Consider the following 8,338-nt stretch of genomic DNA (forward strand, 5'->3'; position numbering starts at 1 on the left):
GCATGACTCCGTGTAGGAGCAGGGCTCTGATGTCCTGTAACAGGTCGACTAGTTGATCTGTTTTTCATACCTACCCAGAGGTCCTCTGACTCTGCTTGGACATACCTTTTTCTTTTACGCATTCATTTATTATCTGTAGAGTCCTGACTCTTATCATTTACATTTAAATGCTTGCTATGCTGTTATCTGCTTTGTAACAATGATGTGAAAGGGAAAGTGATCCAGCGTGTATGTCCTACCCTTGTGCACGAACACATGTGGAATGGACTGATGGAAAGTTGCCACCAGTGGGATGTGGTTTAAGGACAGCAAGGGTTTATTGTGAGTGTCAGTGTGAAAAAATTCATCCGACATGTGAAAGCTTAGCGTAACCGACTCATGAGGGCAATAAAATGACTGTTGTATGTGGTTTGGTAGGCACATGGATAAAGTCCTTGTAATAGACAAAATTTAAAAAATACAAAAGTCAACAATGAATTCAATTGTTTAAATCCAGCTCGGTTCCTATCTCGACACAACAGAAGAGATGTGCTCCCCTCAGCCTGTAGTGCTGAGGACAGCTTCATAATGGGTCTCCTCTCAGCTCTTGTCTGCCTTTATGAATGTGCACAGAGGAAGATGAATGAGATTGTTATTCGTGAAGGTAAGAGGAAATTGGTTCCTTGGCATTGCTTTTGTGTGCTGGTGGATGTAAACGGTGAGCATATTGTGTTGGGCTACAATGGAATCCTCAGGTCGCAGACAGTGGCCATGATGGATAGCTTCTTATCTTTGCTCCACAAGGTAACAAACCCCGAAATAATAAACACTATTGAGTTGTTGCTGATTTGAGTATAGCTTGGTTGGTTTTGTGATGCCATTTGTGATATTTCGGCCTCCTTCCTCCCTTCAATGGCAGCAAAGCAATACGTTTGGTGATAAATGTCCCCACTGCTGCAGTTGACCTGTCGAAGGCGGGAGCCAGAGAGAAAGCTTATCTCGCTCTTTTCTTCCAGTATTAAAGGCTGCTGCTGAACCAGAGGCTGCATTTGTGTTTTGTTGAAGAAGCACATCCATGGAAAACAATGGTTCTCCTCTCTGCCAATGACTATTTTTCCTCCACATGGCCAGATGAGTCATTTTAGGAGTAAAGAGACTGAATCAGAAAGGTAAGCTTTACTCCATATGCTGAAACATTTAGGCACAGCTAACCCCATCCCAAATAATGATGTGACAGCAGGCGTGTTCCATAAGCTCACAGGCAATGTTTCTGTTATGACATCACTAATTGGGGTGTGGCCTTTTTCCTTAAAAAAGTAGTGTAAGCTTGACTTAAAGCTGCACTAATCAAATGTGTTGTGGGAAAGGATGAAATGACTACACGTAGTGTGGAAGGGGTCACTCTTGGTGACGAACCCACAGAGAATGACCCCCCACTGTGCAGCTTCCCTCAGCTCTACGGAGCATTTCAGCATCTTTTAGCCTAGTGTTTTGCTTTTACGGCACACAACTGTATTGTTCTGGTTCAGACTTACTACTCTAATGGACCTTTTTCCAGTCGCAGCAAAGCAAAAGTCTCACCCACTATATCTAAACATAGCACAAAAAGTAAGGAAATTAGGTTTGGTCGATTATTTCTTTATTGTAACAATGCTTCTTGGCAAAAAATCTTATACCGTTGGAAAGCCTGTTTATTTCCCTTTTAAATGGTGCCACATTTGTAAGGAACATGTATTTGTGAGATGAGCAGCAGAGCTGAGTATGTGGGTTGCGCCCATGAAAAATGTCCCAAATCTTCTCTGCCAATGCCAACAGAGCGGTTTATCAGAGACGACCTCCAGAATGTGGGATGGAATGGATGGAATGGCCTGCCAGCAGTACAGACCTCAACCCCATTGAACACTTGTGGGATCAGCTTGGGCGTGCTGTTCGTGCCAGAGTGACCAACACAACCACGTTGGCTGACTTGCGACAAATGCTTTTTGAAGAATGGGATGCATCCCACAGCAGTGTGTGAGCAGGCTGGTGACCAGCATGAGGAGGAGCCAGGCTGTTGTGGCTGTGTATGGTTCTTCCACACGCTACTGAGGCTCCTGTTTGTTAAATGAATAAATTGTTAAATTGCCAATATGTCTTGTTTCTTCAGACTTCAATCATCCAATCCACCAAACAACACCAAACAAGAGTCAACAGCAGAATAAGCTGTTTGCATTGGCAGAGAAGATTTGGCAAATTTTGAATGCGCGCAACCCACATACTCAGCTGTGCTGCTCATCCCACAAATGCATGTTCCTTACAAATGTGGCACTAAAAGGAGAGTGAATATCGACATTCTTCAGGAGACCAGAAATGGCAATAAATAAATGCTGATGTTGCTCCATGTGATCTAGATACAGGCAGCTGTTTGCTGACATGTAACTCTATGAGGTGATAATATGTCAGTGTTATGTTTAGCTTGTTTTATTGCCCTCAAGAATAGAGAATGAATGCTGCTTTTACATGCATTATGTAAACCATTCATAAGGTCTATAATGATGTATATGTAAATGCATATATATATGAACATGGCTGACAGCTGTGTAGGATTCTACTGAAAACAATTCTTGCATATTACAATCTGCAGATTCCCTTCAGGCCTGGGTATAACTATGCAGTTATTATCTAATTCATATTGTGAATGTATAGTGTGAATACAGTGTACAAAGCCACCGAGTCTGTAAATGGAATCTGTCAAACTGACATTCACCATTAGCAGAACACATCTGAGCAACCTGTCTCTCCTCTGTCACTCACTTTCTTATCATTAGTTCCTCTTCTGCACATATTTATGTCTGAATTCACTCATCATTATACCTGCTGTCTAGAGTGGGACAGAGTCCACTGCTCACTGGAAAGTGGTCTGCCTGTCACTGTCCGTCCTGTCTGCCTTCTGTGATTCCTAGAGAGCAGATTCTGTCCTCTCGTCAGAGGCGCCCTCTGTGGATCATTTATTATATTGGAGAGATTTAGACAGGCGTAACCATCTCTAATGGTCGTGTCAGTCAGAAGGCAGCCTACCTGCTGCACAGTTGCGGCAGGGCCCTCCCAACCGTGGTGGGAGGGCCCTGCCGCCCAAGAGTGCACTTGAACCGCTCTGGGATTTGCTATGACAGAAATTGATTGACACCTCAGCCAATGTCTTCATCTGAGGAAAGAGCTGGGCTACACGGACTGTGGTTGGAGTGGAACCCTGGTGGTAGACTTGTATATGTTGCTCATATGTTGATGATGCAAGAAAGTAGCATCTAGTCTTTCTCCACACTGCACTAGTTGCATTTATCCCCCTATTTAAGTTGCCATTTGCAATGTCAAAAGCAGTGCTCTGGTTGACACTTAGTCTTTGGTTGTTAGAAACGTTGATTGCAGGAAATATCAGTCAGCACTAGAATGGCTCATTGATTAGGATGTGACTTGCACTCACTCTGTTTGTGCATGAGTATAATTCCTAGCAATAAGTCGACTCGTTTATACTCCTTTATATAGTTATTATTGTGATTTCATCATTTGTTATCTACCACATTTAGACTTCCTCTTTGGCAGTGTTAGGTCTTAATAGGCTGCCGGGTAAGAGGAGTAGAGATTGATCCTCCTGATGATTTCATTAAAGCAGGGAAATTGCAACAGAGAGCAGAAATACATCTTCAGTGAATAGCAAATAATCTGTCATTTGAATGACACTGTAAGAACATCAGCAGTGACGTGTAACCTTGTCAGTGGAGACACAGTAATTACAATGTTTTTCTCAATAGGGATGTTATGTTAGTGCTTCATATTCGGCTAGATAGCCACATTCATAGGTTGCTAATATTTCGGCAGGAAAACACTTCATTACAGATCATCAGACCTGTTGAGGAATCAAGTTGCGGTCACAGTATCAGTGTAAATGCAAGCCTTCAGTCATCTAGGTCATGTGTGGATTAAGATGCAAGGAGGCCCCTGGGGAAATATTCTCTATAAAGCCTGGACAAATGAACATTGAAGTGGACCTGAGATTTTTGTGTCAGGAAATATTAACTATAATACAGCTATTGTAAATCATTTTTAATTTGTTTAGAGGATAAATGTTTGTTGACATATTTGTGGAAACAGTGTTTAAGATTCAGGCCTCGAGCTGCTGCACTTGTTCGGGCTAAAACATATTGAATCTAAATGAATGCTGATGTCGTTTTGTGTCTGCTTCATGTATGCTAACTCTGTTTGCCATACCAACGTTATGCAGTGATAATACGCTTCTTTACTCGGAAAGTGGGAGTTAAAGTGGGCAGTACAATTTTTAGCAAATGCATACACAGGCCAAATACACCAAGGATATAGTATATACTCATTTCTTTGCAAATATTAATTTTAATTTCACTTCCACTGTCATTGGCTCAAGGACCCCCAGAAATGATGCAATTTATGTTGTGCCTAAATTGTGCGTCTTCCAAATGTATTTCCTTATCAAACTAACTGGGGCTCTTTGAGTTGGGTGTTTGGGACAGTGGCCTCTTTGCACAGTTGTTAATCCAGCCTTGGTCATGTGATGTAGCAGTTGTAAAACAAGGGTAATTATGTTATCAAGATTATCTGAGAGATTACATCAATTCCTCATCACTGCATCAGAGCTCACAAAGCCTGTAGGATTAATGGTGAAATGTCTTGAGACTGTTGGGTCCAGCTGCTCTTGTTTCTTACATGCTAGATGCTGGGATATTACTGCATATGGCTCAGTTGAGAACCAAAACACAATAATTACCAGCAGGTTGTAGTGATCACATCAAACATATACATTTCTTCATTTTAAGTCAGTCTGACTTTCACAGTGAATTCCAATCATTTTTCAAGCTCCTTGCAGTGTGTGTATCACCTCTTTGCTTTTAACCCTGCCTCTGATCCTATTACAGCTGGATCCTTATCACCTTTATCAGGTTTGGAATGGATTGTACCTTAACTGCCTTTGTGCACATTGGCAAAGCTGGACGGACTAATGTTTCAGTATGCCACATTCAAGGTTACAACCTTGAGAGGAAACAAAGGGGAACGGCTTGACAGTTGATTAGAGAATCAAATCTTCAGACGCCATCATCAGTGTCTTAATCATGGATGTCACACCCTATGAAACACTTACATGCACACCAACGCCACTTACCACTGAACTACAACCCCCGGAAGCAGCATAACCCCTGATTGTGGGTCTGTCAGGGCTCCACCTTTGTGTGGCCCAACAGTGCCATCTAGGAGGCTGGAAGTAGGAGGATGGAACAGTAGAGATGATGTGCACTAGAGGCACAATGGGGATCCTTAAATAAACACATGGTAAACTATCTCTGCATGACAAATAAATCACCCAACACACAAATGCATGTAAATAGTGGGGGAAGGAAAGGGCACTGTAATGCTGCCTTACATGTGGAGTATACAAACAATCACACCTTATCTGAAACACATGCAAACAGGGACCGTGGGGACACACACGTTTCACCAGACCATATTCACCAAACAGGAAAAGAAAAGGATGTACAAAATGTCTGTCCACCACAAAACCCTGGCCATGACTCCAGGAAACTCCCATTGCTGCTCTCTCTCACCAGAGCTCTTCTCTCCCGCCCCATGAACCTGAGATATCTATACTGGCAGCCCTTTGCATCGTAGTACACCATGAAGTAAAAAGGAGCACAGACCATAATGCAAACAGTTCATTATATGTGTGTAACAGTGGTGGGCCGTCAGGGCCTGCAAGGCCTTCTCTGCTGGCCTAAACAGAATCACAAAGTTATAGCTATTTTATAATTTAATAATTTTCTTAAATACACTACATGTATTATAATTTAGAAAAATATTTTTCCCATTATCTTATGTTTTCATTGCACAGCTACTGTCTTCCTCAGTTGCTCTGCTTCCAGTGCAGCTTGTTTTAAGTAGAGCTTTTATCCAATCAGATCTCACCTCTGTGTCTCTAGGTAAGAACAGAGGCAGAGGCCTGCAGACTCTCAAGTGCATCCATGTGCAGTTTAAGTGAATGGGGACGATATTATTGATTGTCATAGTGTTCAACCAATCAGATCTTTAGTTTGACATGTTGGGCGTATTCTTTGACGTGCCAGAGCCTGCTAGCTGTCCTAGCCATACGTGATTGGTCAGTGGGCTAGCCTGACATGTTGGGCGGTGACAATCCCAAAATCTGCTGCCTCTGTGGAGTGGACATTTTTAGCCCTCAAACGCATTAAAACCTATTCAAGAAATACAACTGGGGAGGCTCCACTGTCGTCCATGAATCAAGAAGGACTTCTTACTGGAACTAAAACGCACGGATGTACTGAACAACCATGAGATTATAAACTCTTTGTTAACAAAGAAAGGAGGATGGACTTTGTCTTTAAATAGTGAACAGCAGCTCTGGTAAGTTAAATGCGTTTGTTTTTACATCTGCAGTAGCTTTAATATGCTTGTTTATATATTATTTGTACAACTTGTTTTTATGAAGATTTTTGTTTGGTTTAATATGTGATAGGAACCATTGTTACTCCAATGTTGCTCTGGGGACATATTTAGCAGGTGCCAGTGTTGCCAATTTGGCGACTTTCTCACTAAATCTGGTGACTTTCCAAACCCTCATGGCGACTTTTTTTGTCAAAAGCTACTAGTGACAAATCTAGCGACTTGTTCTGGTGTTGTTGGAGAATTTTGTGGTGTTTTGACTCGTGAAAGCACGTACTGTACGTTCTGCACTGTCGTGAACGAGCAGCGGGAGCTGCCGTGAGCCCCTCCGCCGCCCCAAAGCACACACAGGCGCAGCAGTCCCAGCTGCAGTCAGAGCAGAGAGGAGACGCACTCTATCTATAGGTGTTGGCTTCATTTTGACACGAAACTAATAATAACCGTAGCTGTGTTTCAGCTGTAGGACAGCAGTGAAGGCCCAGGTATAAAATGCACGGCCCGCCACTGGTGTGTAATGAATTCTTGAGTGGGTTTAAAAGAGGATTAAGACATTTTAATGAGCTGTGAGATGGAGGTTTGTGTTGTTTACGTCGCCGGACGGGGTTCAGATACACAGGTTACACTTTAACACCAGGTCCACAGGCTCATCAGTCCCATGTTGTGTTTGTTACATGTTAATTACCAGCTAAAACTCATATAATCCACAGTGTGGCTTTGTCGTTCTTCCGCTCCTTTTTGTTCCTGTGGGAATCACCTTGGAGACAGCCTTGACCCTTTGCATCTTTCTCATATGTCTCCTCCACACACCACACCTCCCGAACACCTCGGCTGCCTCCCCCTCTGTCCCCCCCTGGTGAGCTGCATTCCACCCCCCTCTGTGACGACTGGCCAGGTTAGGAGACAGCTGGAGAGACTCCACCAAGGAAAGGCTGCGGGACTTGATGGCATCAGCCTCAGGGTCCTGAAGACCTGCGCCATCCAGCTGTCTGATGTCCTGCAACATCTCTACAACCTGAGCCTGAAGCAGGAGGAAGTCCCGATGCTGTGGAAGACGTCGTGCCTGGTTCCTGTACCAAAAAAGACGACTCCATCTGGCCTCAATGACTACCGACCAGTTGCCCTCACATCACATGTGATGAAGGTGCTGGAGAGGCTGGTCTTGGCCCACCTCCGACCGCAGGTGAAATCATCACTGGACCCTCTGCAATTTGCATACCAGCCCTATGTGGGAGTGGACGATGCCATCATCTACCTGCTGCAACGAGCTCAGTCGCACCTGGATGGAACCGGTGGCTCTGTGAGAATGACTTTCTTTGATTTCTCCAGTGTATTCAACACCATCCAACCAGTGCTGCTGAGTGAGAAGCTGTGGGAGGTGAGGGTTAACGCGTCCACTGTCTCCTGGATCACTGACTACCTCACAGGCAGACCACAGTTTGTCCGACTGGGTCGTGTGCTGTCTGATACGGTGGTCAGTGATACTGGAACTCTACAGGGAACTGTTCTGTCTCCCTTCCTGCTCACCTTGTACACCACTGACTTCCAGTACATCTCGGGGTCATGCCATCTGCAGAAGTTCTCTGATGGCTCTGCAGTGGTCGGGTGTATAAGGGACGGACGGGAGGAGGAGTACAGGGCAGTAGTGGAGGACTTTGTGGAGTGGGCCGGTAGAAATCACCTGCTTCTGAACGTGGCCAAGACCAGAGAGATGGTGGTCGACTTCAGGAGGAAGACGACGGCTCCACAACCGCTGAGAGTTCTGGGAGAGGATGTGGACATGGTGGAGGAGTACAAGTTCCTGGGTGTCTCCATCGACAGCAGACTGAACTGGAAGACCAACATCAATGCTGTGTACAAGAAGGGGATGAGTCGACTCTTTTTCTTGAGGAAACTTCGATCCTTC

Source organism: Anarhichas minor, unplaced genomic scaffold (genome assembly GCF_050575085.1).
Source record: "Anarhichas minor isolate MPS153535 unplaced genomic scaffold, ASM5057508v1 ptg000136l, whole genome shotgun sequence".
NCBI lineage: Eukaryota > Metazoa > Chordata > Actinopteri > Perciformes > Anarhichadidae > Anarhichas > Anarhichas minor.